Source organism: Mustela lutreola, chromosome 5 (assembly GCF_030435805.1).
Source record: "Mustela lutreola isolate mMusLut2 chromosome 5, mMusLut2.pri, whole genome shotgun sequence".
NCBI classification, from domain to species: Eukaryota; Metazoa; Chordata; class Mammalia; order Carnivora; family Mustelidae; genus Mustela; species Mustela lutreola.
Genome location: NC_081294.1, coordinates 114,072,193 through 114,092,278, shown reverse-complemented (window position 1 = coordinate 114,092,278; position 20,086 = coordinate 114,072,193). Strand labels below are relative to the sequence as shown.

The 20,086-nt window shown below is 44.6% G+C and overlaps 1 long non-coding RNA gene across 1 annotated transcript in view; it reads right to left on the bottom strand.

Moving 5' to 3' along the window:
* The window catches only part of LOC131832442 (uncharacterized), a 34,848-nt gene extending 30,270 nt beyond the window's left edge, over positions 1 to 4,578 (bottom strand). Inside the window, exon 1 of the long non-coding RNA XR_009354048.1 lies at positions 4,362 to 4,578. This is a non-coding gene — a long non-coding RNA (uncharacterized LOC131832442). The remainder of the gene's footprint in view (positions 1 to 4,361) is intronic.
* Between the last annotated feature and the right edge of the window lie 15,508 nt (positions 4,579 to 20,086).

The window sequence follows — 20,086 nt, the reverse complement described above, 5'->3', positions numbered from 1 at the left end:
GCCGAGCCTTGGGTGCAGATTCTTGTGGCCTCCCAAATCCAACGCTGCCGGGCACCCCCAGCCCAGGGCCGCCCCGACGGCCCCGATGCCGTGCCCACGCGGCCAGTAGGTGTCGCTATTCCCCTGCTGGCCGGAGCCAGGAGTCCCGCGCTGGCCCCCAGCGCCACTCAGCCTTCCGCGCCAGGCAGGTCCACAGACCCACCAGAGCTCCCGAGAGAGGGCCGCTACCCATCTGGGACTGTCCCCTCTCTCACCTGGCCATGACCGTAGCGACAATGGCCGGCCTACAGGAGCGCCTTGGGGGAGAGAAGGAAGAGAGGGGTCTGTTGGGGCGAACGCGGGGCCCCCGACGGAAGCTGCTCCAAGCCACAAACTCTCCCTCCTTTCTCTTCTCTTCACGTGCCGTGGGCAGCGACCGGGCACAGGGAGTATCCTGGTAAAATCCCGAGCTGGGGGATTCAACCGAGGCTCCAACCCTGGCTCCACGGTGGCTTTAAAAATGAGGTTGAAATCCCAGCTTCGAGGGAGCTGGCCACACAAAGAGTGCATTGGTTTCAACTTCTTGCCTCCAAACAATTAGGAAAAGAAGGAAACCTGGGCCTGGCCACTTGCGTGAGCTACATACCGTCTTGTGCGCACGTCTGCACGCAGAAATGCCGGGTAATCGCGACCGCCCCTCTCCCCTGGCTCAGGAAGGACTCGGTATTTGGATGTGGTTGGCTTCTCCCAAAGCATTGCTTGCCAAATATCATCCCCTTTTGGAAACTTAGCAGTTAGCACGCCTTTGGAATCTGTATTGAAATTGTAGGTATTGAGAATTCTGCGCCCTTCTCTGGCGTCCTGCGGCTCCCTGCCTTCGGCCTCGGTGTGCCGCGAAAGAGATTATTAATCAGAAGCGTTCTTTTTGTGTGTGTCTCAAAAGGAGGTTTGGCTTATGAATACTGAGAGGGATATTTACAATGGGTGCATCCAGCAGGTAACTGGAGATTTTATTATAATTCTGATTGTTTGATACAGGGAAATCACTGTTCTGATTTGAAGATAGGGAGGGGGGACCGCACTGAAAACGCTAAATTCAGAACTTCGAGTTACTGAGTTAGGCTGCAAAACTGGCTTTGTATTTAAACTAACGTTTAAAAGCCAAAATCTTCATTTAAAACATGGGGATATTTTGCAGGAAAAATTTTTTAAATCCCACATTTGATCTATATATTTTGGTAAACACGATCAGTTGGTGAAGAAGAAAAATGTATCAATCAAATATCAAAGGGAATGAGAGAAAAATTCTTACTTAAAATCCAAAATATTTCGAAACACGTCTTGTTCCTGACTCTGGGCCTTGGTCTCACTGTTTTGGGGGACACGGCTGGGCAAATGCCTGAGTGTTCAAGGCAAGCCTTTATTTTTACCTTGAGGTGGCCAACATCATCTTTAAATGTCATGCCTTTTGTTATGTTTCACAAAATTGGCGACTGTATGTTAAATCCTATATCTGTTATACAATTCTAAATAATTATTTCTGATTGAGACAGCAAATTAATCATTCATTGATGTGGGAGGGGGGAGAAACACTGTCTAATTGGAGGTTGTGAAGTTCAGTGAGGTGATATTTTTAGCTTGGAAAGTCCAAAATCAGATATTTGGGTATCTCTCCCCCTCCCGTCTTTTCCCCACTGCCTCCCTATTTTACCCTTTTTCACCCAAACCTTTGGGCTCCCCTCTCTGCTCTCTCCCCATTTCCTCAGTCTCCGTCTTCCTTTCCCTTGTGGCGCCACCCCCCCCCCCCCCACACACACACACCGCAGTGCCTTTCCTCTTTCCTTTCCCATCTCTTCTCCGCCCCCCCCCATTCTGCTCCCCTTCCTCTGTGCGTGTGTGTATCTCTCTCGTTCTCCACCTCTCTCCCCCATTTATTGTCTGATCCTATCAGTCAAGTTAATATAAAAGTAGCAAGTGGGAGGCCCAGAACCTCTCTCCCGCGCACCCAGGACACTTTGGGGAGGTGTCGGTCGCTGCCAGGTTACCGGCTGGAGTGGTGGCCCTTGATGCAGGGCACGCATCTTGTTGAGGAGTTGGGGTCTGCCCAGGGTTGCGGGGCTTATTCAAATGCCGCCCGCTGCTGCTGTGATTCGCAGGGACTCGGCCTCCATATGGTAATGCGGGGCGGAGTGGGGGGAGGCGCAGAGGGTAGAGGAGGGGAGGATGGGGGTGAGGGCGGGGTGGGAGGGGGCTCCGGCACCGCGCGCTCGGCTGCCGGGCTGGGACAGAGCACCCGGACCCGCGGCGGCGGCGGCAGCGGCGCTACCCACCCTCCGCCACAACACCCACTGAACCAGCGAGCCACCGAGCCACCGGCCCCCGGGGTAAGCCACAGCGCACACACGGCAGTGACGGTGATGGTTGAGATGCTTCAGGTTACTACCATGAGCCAATAAGGGAGATTAGAAACAGAAAAGGAGATTACTGAGAGATCAGAGATAAGAGGTGTACCTCTCTGTGTCCCTTGTCACACAGCGCGCGCGCGCACGCACACACACGTCTGTACACACATGCATGCACAGACATCCGTACATGCACACATTCCTTGCTAGTACCATCTAAATATATGCACCGCCACTCTACGCCCTGAATGGTGGCGGGAGTGTTTGTCCTGATCCCCGCATAAAGGCAGGCAGGTATGTTCCAGAGTCTAGGCAGGAACAAACCGCCACGCACGATTGAATTGCAGCCAAACTCGAAGAGACATTTAACCTGCCGAATTGTTTCGCTCAGCCAGGTGCCCCCCCAGAAACCGGCAATTCTGCAGCCAGTTGTGAAATCCTGCAACTACTCATAAAATGTGCTGAAAATGTACTTTAGGAAAGGTAATCTTGCTATGTATGGCAAGGTAAGGGCAAACGTAAAGGATGAGTGTGTTTCCGTTTTTTAATGTTTTACGTGTAGCCATCTGACCACTTTTTATTGGGTGACATATCATATGAGCACTTTGGTGTAGGCTTGGGAAAACTACAGCCAGAGGTAGGGCTGGAAATGCCATAAGAATTAAGGGTGCTAAAAATGGATGCTGGATAGTCCAGCATGAAAGATGGCATACAGCTGTAGGTTTAAAATGGGAGAAAATACATGTGAATATTTATACATGAAAGGCATTGGGGAGGGGTGAATCTTGCCCTGAGTATCTGTGCAGGTAAGTCATTCATAAGAAAACTAATTACCTGTGCATGTACTTGGACTTGTTTAATTGAATAAGCTGCATGTGTGCATACTTGCTGTTCTTTGTGGCTATGCAATTATGGAATCAGTCTTTTAAAAATGATAGCTTTGGGGGAATTTTAAAAGTGGACTTCATACATATATATTTTCCAAAAGCCATTGTGTTGAATAGATGTATTGCCAAAGGGAAATCTGACCCTATAAACAAGATTACCATAGCTTGATATCTAACTCAAGGCCTATACAGTTTAGGGTAAATCAACTGGCTTAATATAGTCAATTGTTTTGTTTATTTGTTTTCATTTCAAAGACAGGAATTAAGGATGCTTTTCAATCGAGATAATGTGCCTGTTTCCAGTCACATAAGGTAAAAATGAAACTCAGTAAATTTTTGAGTGCAGCAGTTAAGGTACAACATAGAACATGGTTGAAAATGTCTTCCTTGCAGAAGGCTGTCCGTTGCTGTGTCTACACATTTTAAAATAGATTTTTTTTTTTTTTTTGCGATAAGAAATGCTATAAGGCAATAGGTAGCAAATGCCGCAACTCTCAGTTAATCAGCACAAAAATTCTTTAGATATCTTTGGAGTCACTTCCCTTTATACATACATTATCTCAAATGCGCTGGCCCGAACTGAGTTTTTGCTAATATGAAATTAATTAGATAATCAAACTTTGAGCCTTGAGCGATGGACATTACAGCTAACCAAGGGGGTATGTCAGGGGGGAAAAAAAGTGTCTTTTCTTTTATAATCAAACCAAGAGGTTATACAGCTGGCATTACATACATGACAGATGTGCATATTTGGAGCCTTAAATACACAGAAGCAGGGAAGCAATTGTGCATATTATCTAGCAAGAGACAGCAGCAGACAGACATAACAAGATAGCAAAAAAAGGAAGGAGGAAATCAATAAAACGATACAACCTGAACTTTTCGCGAATTAAAAAAATGCAAATATATCTTTACATATGCATCAGTATTAAAAATAATACACGCTGGAACCAACAGGAGCGGGAGCAGGAGGAGGAGGAGGAGGAGAGGTGGAGGAGGAGGAAAGGAGGAGGAGGAGGAGGAGGAGGAGGAGGAAAGAATGGAGGCGCCGCGGAGCCCTGATTATGCATGGGCTGGAGCTGCCTCCTCTAACCTGTTCTTCTCCGAGCCGGGCAGCCGGCGGTCCTCAGCCGCCCACAGAACAGGAGCCGAAACAACCGTTCCCGAAGGCTACAGCGTTTATTTTTCTCTTTTGGGGGTTTTGGCGGTTGTTTCAGGGGCTCGCCAACTGGCCCCTTTAATTAAAAGCTTCAATAAAAGGCGATCGCGCCAGGAATGCACCGGCTCCTCTCCGCGCAGGATTTGCATATTTTTTTAATGCCCTAATTTCCTTGATGTATGTAAATGTAGCCGGACGTAGAGGGAGACAGGGAGCTGACGTCAATGGACGTGACCTCGCAGCTAAACCTTGAACGTGAAGCCGGGATGGGGGAAAACACGGAGCGGCAGCCGGCGGAGCCCGCTAGCGCGGGCGGCGGCAGCGGCAACGGCCAAAACCAGGCCGAAGAGGCCAGGGGGCCCCGTATACCGACCCGGGGGAGGACAAGCCGCTGTCTTCTTTCGCCACCGCCTGGCTTTCAGCCTCGCCAGCCTTCCGGCCTTACAAACCAGCTCTTGTCCTGCGCCTCCGGCGCCACCAAATACATGTTCTTTTGCTTCCCCCAGAAAAACAAAACACTCAAAAACAACAAACCAAAATCAACAGAGACCAAACCAAATCAGATCCCCAAATGTTTTAGACCAGTGCTCGGGTAGCTATCAGAGAGACGACTCTGACAATGGAACATGATTGTTTGTTTGTTTGTTTGGCTTCTCTCTACAAGAAGAGGGGGAGACCGCAGACAACAGCAAATCATTCCTAAAACACGATAAGCTACACGTGTTTCCAGTAGGGAGCGGTAAATCGCCCAGCCGACTGGTGGGAGCTTCTCGGTTTTGGTACCTGTTTACCTGTGCACTCATTAAGCCCGTCGGCTTCATTAACTGCCATGCTATTAACCCGTGTTATAATGTGAGAGGTGTCTCGTGCATGTGTGTGTGTGTGTGTGTGTGTGTCTGTGTGAGATGGAGATGCTGCGAGCGAGATGAGAGCGAGATCGGTGTTTCTCCAAGGCCACCTCTGGGACTTATCTTCAGGGCCATCTAGGCCAGAGCTCCTGGGCCGGAGTTCGAGTTTCACCCATTTGGGAAGGCGGGGTATGTCTATCAGAGAAGGCTCTCTCTGAATAGCCAGGCCCTTCCTCTTACACCGTGTGGGAGGAGGTCTTTTGAGGTGTGAGCCATTCCTTGGTCGCAGCCTGGGGCGCTGCCTGGCGGATTCAGCCTGGTGTGTTTTTACCTCGGAGCTCAGCAGCCTCAGCGAGGAGGTAGCGACTCTCGGCTACGCGGCAGGGAGGCCTTCAGACTATTCCCCCCCCCCGCCCCCCACCCAGCCCCGCGCGCCGGCGTGTGCGTGCCTGCGCACCGGGCGGGAGCCGCTGGCACCTCCCAATGCACAGCCGCCCCCGCTTCTGCTCGCCACCCACTCCTAGGTAGCTAAGAAGTGATCCTCGGCCTCTTCTGGGCCGGGGCCATGCGGAGTCCGGGGCGGAGGGCTGAGCCGCGGGTTGCCAAGGAAGGGGCGCCGGAGGCCGCGGTGTTGGCTTCCCAGTCCTGCCCTTAGCCGCCAAGGCTGCGGTTTCTTCGTTCCACCTCGCACCCCTAGCTTTGTTTTCCTGACATGCTCGTGGCCACCGGGCCCCACGCCTGCGAGGGGAGTGTATGCGTGTGCGCGGGGGGCGGGCGCGCGCGCGGGCGGGGGCCCTCCCGCCAAGGACACGCATGGCTGTCTGTCCTCCCGCTGCACTTGGCGGGAAAGCTGGGGGCCGCCGGCGGGACTGAGCGCCCGCGGCTCTCATTACCACCTCCCCGCTCCCCCCGGGCCGCATTTACATACGGGCCACTCGCCTGAATTTTTATAGCCCCCGTTCCGCCCCCGGTCGCACGCGCGCAGGCTCGGAACAAGCGCCCGCGCGCGCAGACACCCGCGCCCAGGTTGCGGCCGGCTGAGAGCGCGAGCAGGCCCGGGGGTGCAAGCCGCCCTCGGCGAGACGGATTCTTGCACAATCCCTCTCGCGCCTACACCCCTGACAGCCTCCCGGCTCGTGTTCCAGGAAGCCCACTGTCCCTCAAGGCCCCCACCCTTCTCTCCCTGCACACTCCCACCCCCACCCTCCCACATCTCTCTGCCTCTTTGCCTGGAACACACGCACACACACACACACACACACACTCACACGCTTTTTCTTACCCCCTCAAATAAAAAACCCTATAGGGCGTCCCTGGTACGTTTTGAATAGCTCTGGAGTTTAAAGAATAAAAATCCTTATAACGTATTGCTTGTCTTTAGCCAAACACATTTGACGACCACAACAAAAAGAGGAGGAGGAGTAAGGAAGGGGACTTGAACCAAAAGACCTTTCTTTTTTTAAAAAAAGTCTGCAAGTCAAAAGGTCAATCTCCAAGTTTGTAAATAAAATTGCAAAGGGAGTTCTTAAAGGAAAAAAGGAGAGGAGAGGAGGAAGGTAGAAAAGATCCACAAGTTACATAAAATGGTGCATTGGAAAAACAAGACGGGCCTAATCTCTTAAAAAAAAAAAAAGAAGAAGAAGAAGAAAAAGAAGAACAGGAGAGAGAGAGAGTCTAAAGAAATCAAGAGAAAAAAACTGAAGGAAAAGAGAAAAAGAGGGAAGAGCAAATAAAAGGTAGAAAAGGCAAGAGAAGTTTCCAAAGAAATGTGTTCTTTACATCCTACAATAGGAAAATGTAGCCATTGCCTTCCTTCAGACGAGACATTTCTAATTTGTTCCGTCTGTCAGGAGGGGACTATGAGAGGTTTGGGTGCAAATTCATTATCTCTGGCAACGCAGAACGTAGTGTGGAGACTGAAAAAGACCGTGGCAATGGATGAACAATAGGGCTTCAGTTCATCAGTAACAAAAGCAGTGGGGAAATTGGTTGAGTTTCAGAGCACGTCCTCCTCGGCAGAGGGGGCTGGACTAGACCTTGGACAGCCCCCCCAAAAACTTGCCAAGCCTCGCACACACCACTTCACTCTCCACTCCGAGGCTCAGGGAGCAAGTGCCTGGCGTGGGGGGGAAAAGTTGGCTTTTTTCCTCTTTCGTGTTTTGCGCCCTTCTCTCTCTCTCCCCAGAAGGGAAGATCCGTTTAAACTATTTTAGACGCAATCAAGCAAGAATCACCGTGTGGAATTGAGCGGCAGTTTTAAATGTGCTGTGGAGAGGAATGATCTGAAATTTTTTTTTTTTTTTTTCTTTTTTTGAGACGCCGAAAGGAGCCTGTTTGTGTACTGCGGCCGCTCTGTGACTCTGGATCTTGTCTTCTGGCCGGCGCCTCGATTCCTGCCCAGCTGGATTTGGGGGGCAACACCGCCTGGCGCAGGAGGAGAGCAAGTGAGTATCGTGGCGGCCCGCAGGCGGCAACTCGGTCGGCGGCACCGGGCCAGCAGTGACCGCTGCAAACCCCGCGCCGGCGCTCCTCACCTCGTCCCCGAGCCGGTGACCGCAGAGCCCCGTTGCGGGCCGCTCCGAGGGCCAGTCCGGGGCTTTGCTACAGCTAATTGATTGTGAGTCTCGGATGCTAAACCTGTTGATCTCTGGAGTCGTCTGAGCCAGAACTGTTAATTATCAGCGGTTTGACCCCCCAGTTGCAGAGAGATGCCAGGAAAATTTAGCGTGGAAAAGGGGAATTTTGTATGTAGTTTTGTGTTGTTGTTTCGCGGCACTTTTTTTCTTATAAACGAGAGGCTAAATACAATTGTATTTTGCGCTCCTGGATTCAAGATTTGCATTTTGAATGATTCTTTTAACCACCTCAAAGTTGCAATCACCTGGCAATGAAGTGACGATCTGACTGGGTTCTGGTGGAAACTTAACGTACACTAGCTAACTAGATGTAGTGGATTTCCACTTCCCTTTTCTCTAGCCTTTTGGATTCTAGGAGGCGAGAGGCCGCTTTACAGGGTTATCCCAAGTTCAGATTCATCAAGATACAGCCATCGCGGTTAGTTATTGGGACTTGGAACATTTCAGCTTCAGATGCTTCTGGTATCTGAGGGGAGCCGGTCTCTGCAGTTTGCTTGGAGCCCAGACCCCGCTGAGGGAGGCAAGATCTTCCTTCCGTGGCCTGGAATTGTCTGAGGGAACACCGGGAGGTGGGAACCCACGCGCTGTATTTGCATTAGTGTCTGCCGCGTTTTCTCTTGCAAATGTACCGGCGCTGCTTGAATGGGGGACTGTCTTGAGGGGTCAGGGCAGCAATGGTATTGATCAGAAGTTAGACCGGAGGCCCTGTCAAGTCACGGCCATGGCCCGGGGCTTTTTTTGGGGGCTGTGGCTGCGTTGGGCCCAGAATGGCAGGGTCGGATCCAGTTTCCTCCCTCTCCTGGTGCCCAGCTCTTCCCAGCACCCTCCTTCTCCACCTTGCCACCAGTAATTAGGGCGCTGTCTCGGAAACGGAGCTCCCCATAGTCAGCATAATTGAACCAGCACAGTACTTTCATTTTGCAAAACCAGTAGCCCCACCCCACTACTCCAAAATAACAATAAGCATTTAAAAAATCATAAAAGAAAAGCAACCTATTTTTGAGAGAGTAAGACTTCTTGAATATCGAGTCATGGAGGAATGGGGGAAGGGAATTAAAAAATCCACCACTTTACAGCAATCAGGTTTTACATTATTCATTGATTTACTGAAGGAAATAGCCAATCAGGAGCCATAGATATGAATGCACATCTCACCGTGCTGTGGCCTTACAGTAAACTATTTGCATCTTTCTAATGGATTAGATATTTATCTAGGGATTCCCATTGTTTGAAAGGCCTAGAAATCCAGTTCCTTAAACATTTAGAAAATACGACTTTGTTCCAGTCTTGAAATTCTTACATGGAAGAACTCTCCCTTGTCTTTTGTATGGCAGGTTACAGTGTTCAAATCCCTAATGTTTTTTAAGGGTCCCTCTTCCTTCCAAGCTAAAAATAAAAGAAAAGAAGAAAGAAAAAATTAATTTCCCAAACCCCTCCAGATTCTGCATATTTTGCATTCCTATTATCATGCATGTCTCCATTTAAATGCAAATTAGCATATTTAACCCTGTGGGTGCTGAAGCTCAGCATACATTGTACTGGGGCTTTCTGTAATCTCTTGGCATTTTAAAGGATCATGGTAATTGCAATACTTTAAAATGAAGCCAAATCTAAACATGATTATATAGATATATGTATATATTAAAACTGTGATCATTTGTTTTCTTGACTATTTTTCAGATGAGACTACAAAGAAGCATAAAATGAATAGACAATACAACCAACCAAAGGTAATTTAAAATTTTATATTTGGTAAAATCAAAATGATATACAAAGCCAAAATAGAATATCATTTGCTGGATGGTAGGCCTCCTGTGTATTGCATCTGTCCCAGTTCATCCAACAGATACGATTCCAGAAAAATCTAAGTTTCCATATGTGCAGGTTTTTTTCCTGTGTGTAGCCTTTGTATACTACATATCAACAATAATGCAAACATAACCTGTAAATGCCTATAAAAATGAATTTCAGGATACAGAAGACATACCAGGACACTTTTATTAGAAAGTAAGCCAGTCAAGTACCTTGCCTGAACTATACAGACTGCTGTAAATTAAATGGCTTTTATGTAGAAAATGGTAGTCTTGACTGTATTAGTGAACTGTGGTTTACTTACATAAGAATCTACAAATTCAGTATTAAAAAGGGATTTAGTGATAGGCCAATTCTTTATACACTCTGCAGTAGTCTGAATAGGACTCAGAGAGGTGTTCTAAATATATATGAGTGGCAAACCTGATTATTTGCATTTATGGAATAGCATAATTCTGATCCAAATATGTGGAAAATCATAACTTTTCACTTCTAACTTAAGCAGAGATTGTTTATTCCCAAGAAAACCAGGATGCTTCAATTCATGTTTCAGCCATCTGGAGACCTATAAAAAGATTAGAAAACAAGCATGACAATCACGTCCTAATCTATGAGCCATTAATGGGAATTTATTAGAGAATGAGCAAGCAAGCCATTTGAATTCAGTATTTCCTTCAATATGCAGATTTCAGAAAGGGTATTCTGTATCTCAGAAATGGCTTTCTGAAAAACAAAAATATCTGAAATAAAAACATGTAGGTGTTAATAGTTGCTCATAACAATCAATGTATGGCAGGCATTGCTAGGAATCAGCCCAATTGTTTCAACTGGCTCACATCCTAAGTGATTATATAATAAAGTCCTTGAAATGTATATGATAAACCATGCCATGGACCTTGGCAATATTCAAAATAATCAGGTGTTCAGTGTTAAGCCTTGCTGTGTATCTTTTATTTCTCCATACCTTGAAAAGAGTTGGAGGGGTAAAGTGTTTAATTGGCTCTATGGCTAGTGAACAGACTGCCCATAATCTTTATGTTGGCTATTTTCACTTTTGGGGGCTCTCACAATGAATCTACGGTATATGTGACATGTATGAGGGCCACTCCTGGAGTCAGGTGACATGACTATGTGGCATTGCTTTAGAAGATACTATTCTATGACAGTATTTTCTGTAGCTTCTAATTGTAGAAGCACTTCAAATGTTCAGTGTCTTGGCTTTCATGATAGTCACTTGGGTTCTAAAAATGCATTTAATTGTTAAATGTGGGACTATAGCCACATTAATTTGCGAATTCACACAAATATGGCGTGACACACATATACAGACATACATGTATCACATCTCTCCACTTTCACCAACCCCCACCCAGATGTATATAAAGCAAAAAAATATTCTAAAAATACCTGGCATATCTTAGGGTTTGACTTAAAGAATTGAATTCACCTGATCATATGCTTGCTTTATGTAGTACATGCCAAATCACTAATGATTCTGCTTCTAGGTCTTGGAAAGCAAGGCCAAAATACTCTCAATCTTCCAATGCAGCAAAGCTCATTACGGTTTTACATAATGTCTAAGTAGCATGTGCCTCAGTCATGTGTTCAGTTCTGTCCATTAGTTTATGCTGTGACCTCGTAGTTCAAGAAGGAACAGTAACTCCATGGGAGTGTGTTTCTCTGAATTAGTTTGTAGTCTGCACGTACATTTTATATGTAACCCAATGCAGCCATTTCTGATCATACTTCTTTTACCAAGATTTGATAAGAAAAGTAGATGAGTCTTTTTTAAATAATCAGAACACAAATGCTCACCCAAAAAAGTGAATAAAAAAATCTAAGGGAAAGTTGGCATCTGTGTTTCTAAATTGTATCTTTAATTGGTGTGATATTATCGTATGAACTGTAGATTGGGGGCTTTTCTTAGCAATTTTGGTTCTCTTGTCAGTCTTTTTTATAAGATTTACATATATGTGTTCTGTACGTAACTTGGTAAGCGTATTCACACTCATGTTTTATAAGAATAAATTACTGAATTAATGAAAGAGAATATATTAATTCTGAAGGTGTTTTAGTCATTGGGCAAAATAGTCCACCTAAAGAAATGAGAGTATTGTGATAAACTAGTGATGTGTGAAATGAATATGAAGATTTATGCCATTCACGTGTAGCATATATTTTAAAGAATAGCAACAGCACCAAACATGACTCCCAATTTTGGGGAACAATCCATAAAGTTCACCCATGGAGAATATGCAGCTTACGTGGACTGCACCTTAGCTATTCTGTGGAGGGCCAGCTGGGGATTAGAACTTTACGTATCATAGATGCATTAGACATAGATCACCCATTAATGAAGGAGAAGAAGAAAAGAGCTCTTCAAAGTGACATATTTACACTTTGAAAAGTCCTAAGAAAAGGAACAAGGCTAATTAATAAAATAATATCCCCCTCTAGATAGAAGAAAGGTGGGGGTGGGGAAGGGAAAGGTGGGGTAAAGTTATGCTCTTAACACTCAGGTGTTTGGTCGTTTTCATGAGGTAAGGATACTTTTTTCATAATTTCATAAAGAAGACTAGTACGTTTTGTCCTTCTTTATGAAAACTGATTTTTGAAATGATAAACAAAGGCTCAGCGTTTTTATTACAGTAGAGTTGCATACAACAGTAGAAACTAATGCTGCAGTGTTTACCTGTGCTACCTTCGAAGGCACACACCCCATGCAGAGTCATTTTTTAAAAAATCAGGATGAAGTCGGCCTGCTTAGAGCATTCCGTTTGAACTTACAGAGCAAACCAAATACGCTGCCCTATCGCCATGGCACATAGATACAAAACATGCCTGAGCCGTGAAGCCATTAAAAACACACCACCAGAGCAAATTGTCAATGTAATCACACATTGACTCACTGCGTAATACAGATCTGATTCCCGGCCCCAGAAAGCAAGGCCCTGCTTTAAGCAATAGCAAAGTGCCCTCCATCTGTCTGCCCATGCAATCTGCCAGAAGAGAAATGCAGGCAAAGACGTTCCCCAGATCTGAATGCTTTTATCTGTCCTTAGAGAGAGATTTCTTCCAGTCTTTGGATATTAGAGCGATCTACACTAGCACCGAGGAGGTAAAAGGCCGCGGGTTGCTTTTCCTGGAGCGGTCGGTAGTGCTAGCGGAAGAGATGTTGATTGAGAAAATAGGGCTTGTTGCAAGGCTGCCGCCGCCGCTGCCGCCGCAGCCGCTGCTCGGGCAGGAGGCGTGGGGCAGTTGGCTGATCACTGATGCATATCAATAACCGTGTACTTGAGATTTCTCATGACATCATCATTACCTTGGTCTCCCGCGGTCTCGAACCTTTGACCTTGCCGGGCTGGTCCACATTTTGGCAGTGAAAGTCCCTCCAATGATGGCCCTTTTCTCCTTCTTTCAGACCGGGGGCAGCAGCACGCCAGCAAGACGGCATCTTCTCCTCCCCAGCCTAGAAGCCCTGTGAAATCGAGGATCTTCCCCCTAAAACACACACGCACGAGATATGTGCAATCAAGCTGCCACCGCTTGGTAAAAAGCTCACGGTGCCTAACCCAAAAGGATCAGGAGCAGATCCTTGAATCAGCTGTCACCTCTTCTATAGGATGGGATGCTTTTTTTTTCCTTCCTCCTTAACCTGCGCTGGAAATTGCCGTTGGCTTTGTACATCTCTATAGAGGGAGGCTAAAGAGTCTTGCGTGAGAATGAAGCAATTTACAATGCAAATAGAGGCCTGTGGAGGGACGGATGCTGCTGCTCACTCGTAACCGCTTGCTGCACCTTAATAGCTGGTTTTATTTTCTGATATTAATAGATGAATTGTTGGCTAACGCTGCCGGAGATTACTTGCTGAAAGGAAAAAAAAAAGTTCGGAATAAACTTTGAAAGCAACAGATCTCGTTTGGATGTTTTAGCTGCACACACAAACAGAAACCAGGTCATATTTACATGCAAGAAGGAATCTTATGTACAAGTGTCCTGGAGGACTACTCTTCGGTGCTGCCAGAGAGATCGGGATCTGGAGTCTGGCCAGAGGAAGACAGAGGCGTGTGAGGGAAGCGAGTTGTTATCTTTGGTTATCTAGCTGTATGAGTGTATTGGTCTTCATAAAGCTAGATAACCGAAAGTAAAAACTCCTTCAAGATCGCCGGGGAGCATGTGAGAATGAAAGACTACAGCCAAGAGACAGTAAAAACCAGAAAGGTCAGGAATACTTATTGAATCTAACTTTGTTTTTGTTTTTGCTTTTGTTCTTTTTCCTTATGACTCAAGGTGGGATTAGAGGAAATTAAGTGACACACAGATACCACCATAGGAAGGTGCCAGATACTTTGAGAGGGGTTGTTACAAATGCAAAGGAGATTTGTATGGTGCTACTAAGTAAAGATGCATGTGTAGTTTGTCCTACTTTAAGACAAAAGTTTATATGAGGGTGGTTGTTTTATGGTTTGTTTTTTTTTTTTCCTTAGAAAGCTGTTATAGAGATGTCTGGTATCTAGTTTAAAAATGATTTCATAATACATAGATGTAGGCTATTTCCTTCTGAGGTTCCCCACCCCTGAAAAATTTGAAGATTATGCTTGAGGATTGTATGTATTGGGGTTGTATATCAAATTATATTAAACTAGACTTTCAGAAAAGTTTATAATGGAAGGTTAATAATTTGTATCTCTGAAGACATACAGCTAGCAGAGAAAATGCAAAAAAAAAAAAAAAAAAAAAGCAAAGGCTGATTTTTATTCTTCTATTCAAAATACAAGGACAGATGCTTCTCTGTTCCAAGAGGGTTTCCTTGAGGAAGCTACTGAAGCAGAAAGACATGATGGAGACGAGATCGCCTCCCCTCTTGTCAAAGTGTTAAAAAAATGTTCTGTCTTACTCTGCGCCTAGCATTGGAAATGAAAGTGACATTTACGCCACAACCCACGTGTGCGCCTCCTCTCTTTTTGTTTAAGGATGATCAGGTCTATCCAGGAAACAGCTCTGGCATCCCAAACTGAAATAATTAGGACGTATATAGACCTGACAAAAATGGAAAGGGGGTGGGGAATCTGAGGGTCTGTCTTGCCTAATTGATTCCGATAAACGGAATGCAGGAGATGTGAACGGCAGGACGCTCCGATTCCCACGCTCGGGGGCAAGTGGTAAAGCGGGCCGGCAGCCTATGACAGACAGCCCTGTTGGGGGGTGGGGGTATGAAAAAAACATCAAGTGCACACACCATACTCATCTCCATCGCCTAAGAAAGTAGAGGCATTTCCCACCCACAGCCATCTGCAGCCTCCCAAATGGTAGCACCAACTGGTCTGTAGCTGCTGCATACTGTCTGTTTCTGTTAATTTTATAACCGCTGTTTAATTTGGCCATACTTAAGTTCAGCTTTCTTCTTTGGTTAAGATTTTCAGTATTTAAGAAAAGCTAGTGGAAAGCAGCTCACCAAAAGTCCCATTTCTGCCTGCTCTCCACGTCAGATTCTCAGTCTGTACTTTTGGCCTTGTGACCACCTTTTGGCTTTTGTTTTGGGTGGATTATATCTAGACGACACATACTCTATAATGGACATTATCATCACTTCATCAGGCTGTTTACCCTGTAACATGATATATCTAAGATCTTGGCCCAATTATGCTAGTAGACACCCACTAGAAGTAAAACTATAAAATCATCAGCCTACAGAAAGCTAATTACAGTAGTAATATGATAAAAGGTTGTTTTGGTATGGTCCCAGTGGGATGCATTCTATACAGCCATTTTTATTGAATTTAAAAATGACTATACTTAGCAGGAACTTTGGGGCTTTGGAGGTCCCCACTGCAATCTTTTCATAAAAGTTCTTACATTTTCCCACATGTCAAAGCAAACATTTGTATAGGCATTAAACGTAAATACAAACATCGCAGTAAGAAAATGCCTAAAAGGGCCTGTTCTCTTCCATGTGGCCTGGATTACTGACAATCTCAAATTCCAAATACAGAATTTTTCTTCAAAAGCATTAATTTTCCTTTGTAGCTTCAGCACCTTATAAGATTCTTGACTGGAGAACTCTGTAAACCCACTGTTAGTTTCAGTTAGAAACTCTGAGAGACTTTATTAACGTAAATTCTCATTATGGCTGCTGAACACGTGCCAAAGTTTTACTACTGTAGTGACCGTTGAGAAGACCCTTGTTTATTTACATTTGAAGCACTGTTTGTGCAAACAACCTTTCATTGTTAAGTGCCTGTATTCCTTTCATTTACTTCATGTCCAGGGGTGCTATTTACCTAGGACCATTGTCTACTACAATTAACATTTACATTACAAAGTGTGTGGTTTTCTTTCTCAAGGAGGTTCAATTAAGGCAATAAGATGTTTGCTAGGGAAACCTATTGTTTACTGAAAGCACTCAATGGAGTCAAATTACTGAAGCTTTTGCTTACATCTTGGTCTTTTATGTAAATATGTTAAATATAGCATCTAAGGAAAATAAACAATATTATAATTATGTGTTTGCCATTGTCATATCAAACTTGCTTTGTACCATACTAATGTTACATGACTTATCGATCAATAAAAATACATTTCAATGTTATTATTTTCATTTTATTTTTTGCTGTTCCACTATTCCTGCTGCAACATGTCCCAATTTTTCTTTTTTCTATTGCACATCAAACTTCTGACATTTTGTTTTATTTGTGTGTGTTGAAGAGAGGTATTGTATCTGAGCATGGGTCTGAAGGATGTCCAAGGTAATCTCTACAATGACCTTATAATAAGGTGATATTTCTTTGAAATCTGAAATATTCCAAAGGCATGTACATATAAGTCAAAAGAAGTGTAAATATCAGTTAAGTAGTTCTTTGAAAGCTAGTTTTAACATTGGCAGAAACCGGATCAAGTTTATTTAGCATACCACTGCATTGTAAAACAGTTGGAGTGAAGTTGCAGGTTGCGTGAGTATGCATGTTAACTAGTGGGAACCAAGCGCAGTCTTTGTGAAAGGGGAGCAGCAGATTGCTGTGCAAGGCCAATGTTAAAAAGGCAGCTGAATTTAACACCATCTGGAAGAAAAGATCCCTTCACGACTTTCTCACACCGTCAGACAAAACTAGTGTCTCTTGTTCCGAGCCCTTGTCTATGCAACCATACAATACTGAGTCATTATACTTTTGCTGAGAGAAAATTTGAGAACACAATATGGGTAACCAGTGAATGACCAAGTTTCATTGTGCCCGCTTAAGTCGATTGAAATCTACGTCTAGAGCTATGAATGGTAGTATTGTTTTCCTCACCAGGGCTGTACTAAATGTCAGCACAGTGTAAAGAAAAACTTGAAGTCTGCAAATAACTTACCAGATCTCAATTATAATATTTTCCCACACTAGAACTAATATCATTGCGAGGGGCTACATTGCAGAAAATACAAAAAGAAACGAAAAGAAATAGAGAGTTCATTTAGAAGTTATTTTATCCAGACAAACATTTTAATTTTCTGATGGGAACTTCAGTTCAGGCTGCAGGCTGGGTTGAGAACCAGAATTCATTACTGGGAAGTTCAAGTTTCAAAAATGCTTCTTGTGCAATTTAAAATAGAATAAAACAAACAACTACACCCACCTGAAGCCCTCCCTTCTTAGATATAAAGATCTTGACTCTACTTGGGTTTTATTGCTTTAGCTCTGCTTAGAATTATTAGTATGCATCTAACCTAAATTTTGCTTGAAATTTTGGCAGACACTGCTCTTTCAGAGTTTGCCACTATGATTGACATTGCAAAAGAACATCATAGATGTACATTTCCAAAAATATGCAACATTCTGGCAACTCCCTAGTTGGATTCTGGTACTCTCAGGAATACACCTCCCTTTGTGTTACCCTTCCTCTCCATTTTCTAACTTTCCTTTTCTCATGATGTGTGTGAACCAGTTATTATATTTGGATTTAACATTCACGTTATGATTTAACTGTAAACAGTCAGAAAGAGAAAACAAAACAGTTCAAAAAGAGTAAAAGGAGTTGGTTGTATATGTTTTATTGGGATGTCTATTTTAAATATAATTGACTTTGCAATTTTGTTATTGTGTCACCAAGTGTCGCATAGTTCTTAAAATGTAAGTGCAAAACAATGAGTAATTGCTGTTTTGCTGAATAATACATCTGAGTTGCCAACGTCAAAGGTATTATTTTGTGTATTTCTAAACAGGAACATTAACTGCAGGTTTTGACATCTAGAATCTTTTCATGAAATACTTAAAAATTGGCCAATAAAGTGACACCTGTGAAAGAAAATACAAAGATATAACCAACTAATTTTCCTTGTCCTACTTTCTACTAGAAAATTAACAATGAAAAGTCACTCAATAATAGAATTATGAAGGATATAACAAACAAAGTCATACAGAAAAATCCAAAACAACAACAAAAGTGGAAACTGGGTAGAGGTAAAAAAGATACATAGGAAAACTCCTGCAATATCCTTGCAGGATGTGAGTGGACATATCCACCAGTATCAGCCCCCTAGTGAAGTTACCATTAAAGTGCATACTAATGAGATAAAAGCACTATTTACATTCAAAATGAATTATTTTCTCAAAGTGGCTTTTCTTTAAGTCTTCTTAAACAATACATTTCTACCAGTGGTCTGTTTAGTTTTTAAATTAAAATGATTTTCTCATTTGGAAAAATATGAATTATAATTTGATTCTGTGTAGTCTTTGATGAAAATTAAGAAACCACTTGAATAAGAGATAAGGATAAATATATTTCACGTTCCTAAATGTCCTTCCTATTTGTAGACTACATTTAAATGGTATAAGAGCGTTTAGCATTTTGAGAATTTTGAATTTTTAGAGAGGGAGAGATAAAGCTGTAAGGTTTTACTTTCTAATGTAGCTAGAAAATGTATGAAAAAGTGTATAACTGTATATCTAGCCCCCCCCCCCCCATGGGTTTATACCTCTGGAAATGCCCTTGTGGCTTGAGAATATTCATACCCCTTTCCCACTCTGTCTTGCTATGACTTAGCTTTTCCCTAATATGTTAGGGTAAGTAAAACACACCTTATATATGATGCTGCATTTGGATGGATGCTGGGGGTGGAGGAGGTGGGCAACAGAGACAAGATGTCCTTTAGAAGTTGATGAGGAAAAAGACATCTATAATACTCTCCCAATTGTTTTAACGTTAGTACTTGGAGACGGCTAAACGGGTTCTACAGTGATGGGGCATGTAAGGTAGTTCTTCAGTGTCTCCAGATTTTAATGGATGGCTTTGTTATCCTGTTTTTGTGTTCGTCGGTTTCTTAGCACAAGTTAAACTAGTACAGAAATCAGCAGAAACCTTCATTCTCATCTGCTTAGAGAACCCACCTCACCCCTTTTGGGAATCGTTCGACTTTATAGTGGAATTAATTCTAAAGATGGTGAATGGAAATGGAAAGTATACAGTTATGATTTCTCCTAAAGAATGTCTGCTTGCCCTCAATCAGGGCCCTGAGAGTTAGTGCACTTCCTTAGAAAGGTGATGACCATCTTTGAGGTGGGAGCATGTGGCTTTCCGCTTTACAGCCAACTGCCAGACCACAGGGGGTAGGACTTTAAAAAGTGAAGATAATCGACTTTATTCAGGGAAATATGGAGTTCAGAGCCATATTTGTTCAAAGAGAAGCACATCACTGTGTTTGGTGGTTTGACTGAGGTTTAGCTGAGCTCCCGCACAACGCATTCTTGAGATCTAAAAATAGCCCGGCTTAGCAGTCGCATTGCAAGGTGCTTGGCGTGGGCGGTGCACAGAGGAGACAGCAGGCTCTGTGACTGGCTGCGGAACTGGCTGGGCTAGGCAGTGGCAGCGGCAAAGGCGGCAGCTTGCCGCCGGGCAGCACGACGCCTCCCGGTGACCGCCAACAGCCAGAGTCCTCCTGCAGCTGTAGCTGCTCGCAGTCCTTTCCTGAAGCGGGCATCTGATTGGTGTTTCCCGGGAGACGGGCTGCCAGAGCTGCCAGAGAGGCTGGAGCTGGTGCGCCGGCGCGCGCGCTCCCGGGGCTGGCGCGCGCTCCTAACTGGCGCGCGGCGGAGCCGCGGGGGGCGCGCTGCGGCCCAGGTAGGCTGCTAGGAGGCCTCCTAAGTTCGCGCGAGCTCAAGTTCCCGCGCCCGCCCTCCAAGGTTTGAGAAGCGTAGAGGGGGGGCCGGCAGCCTTCTTCTGCCTGGCATGCTGAGTTGCATCCGCTAGGGCTGCTCTGTTTTGTTTTGTTTTGTTTTTCATTTGCTCGCCCATCGGCCCCTCACACTGGTGACCTCGGTCCTGCTTCTGCGTCAGCTCCGGATTGCGGTTGCTTAGGAATCTGAGTTGGGCTGGTGCATGGGGGTGG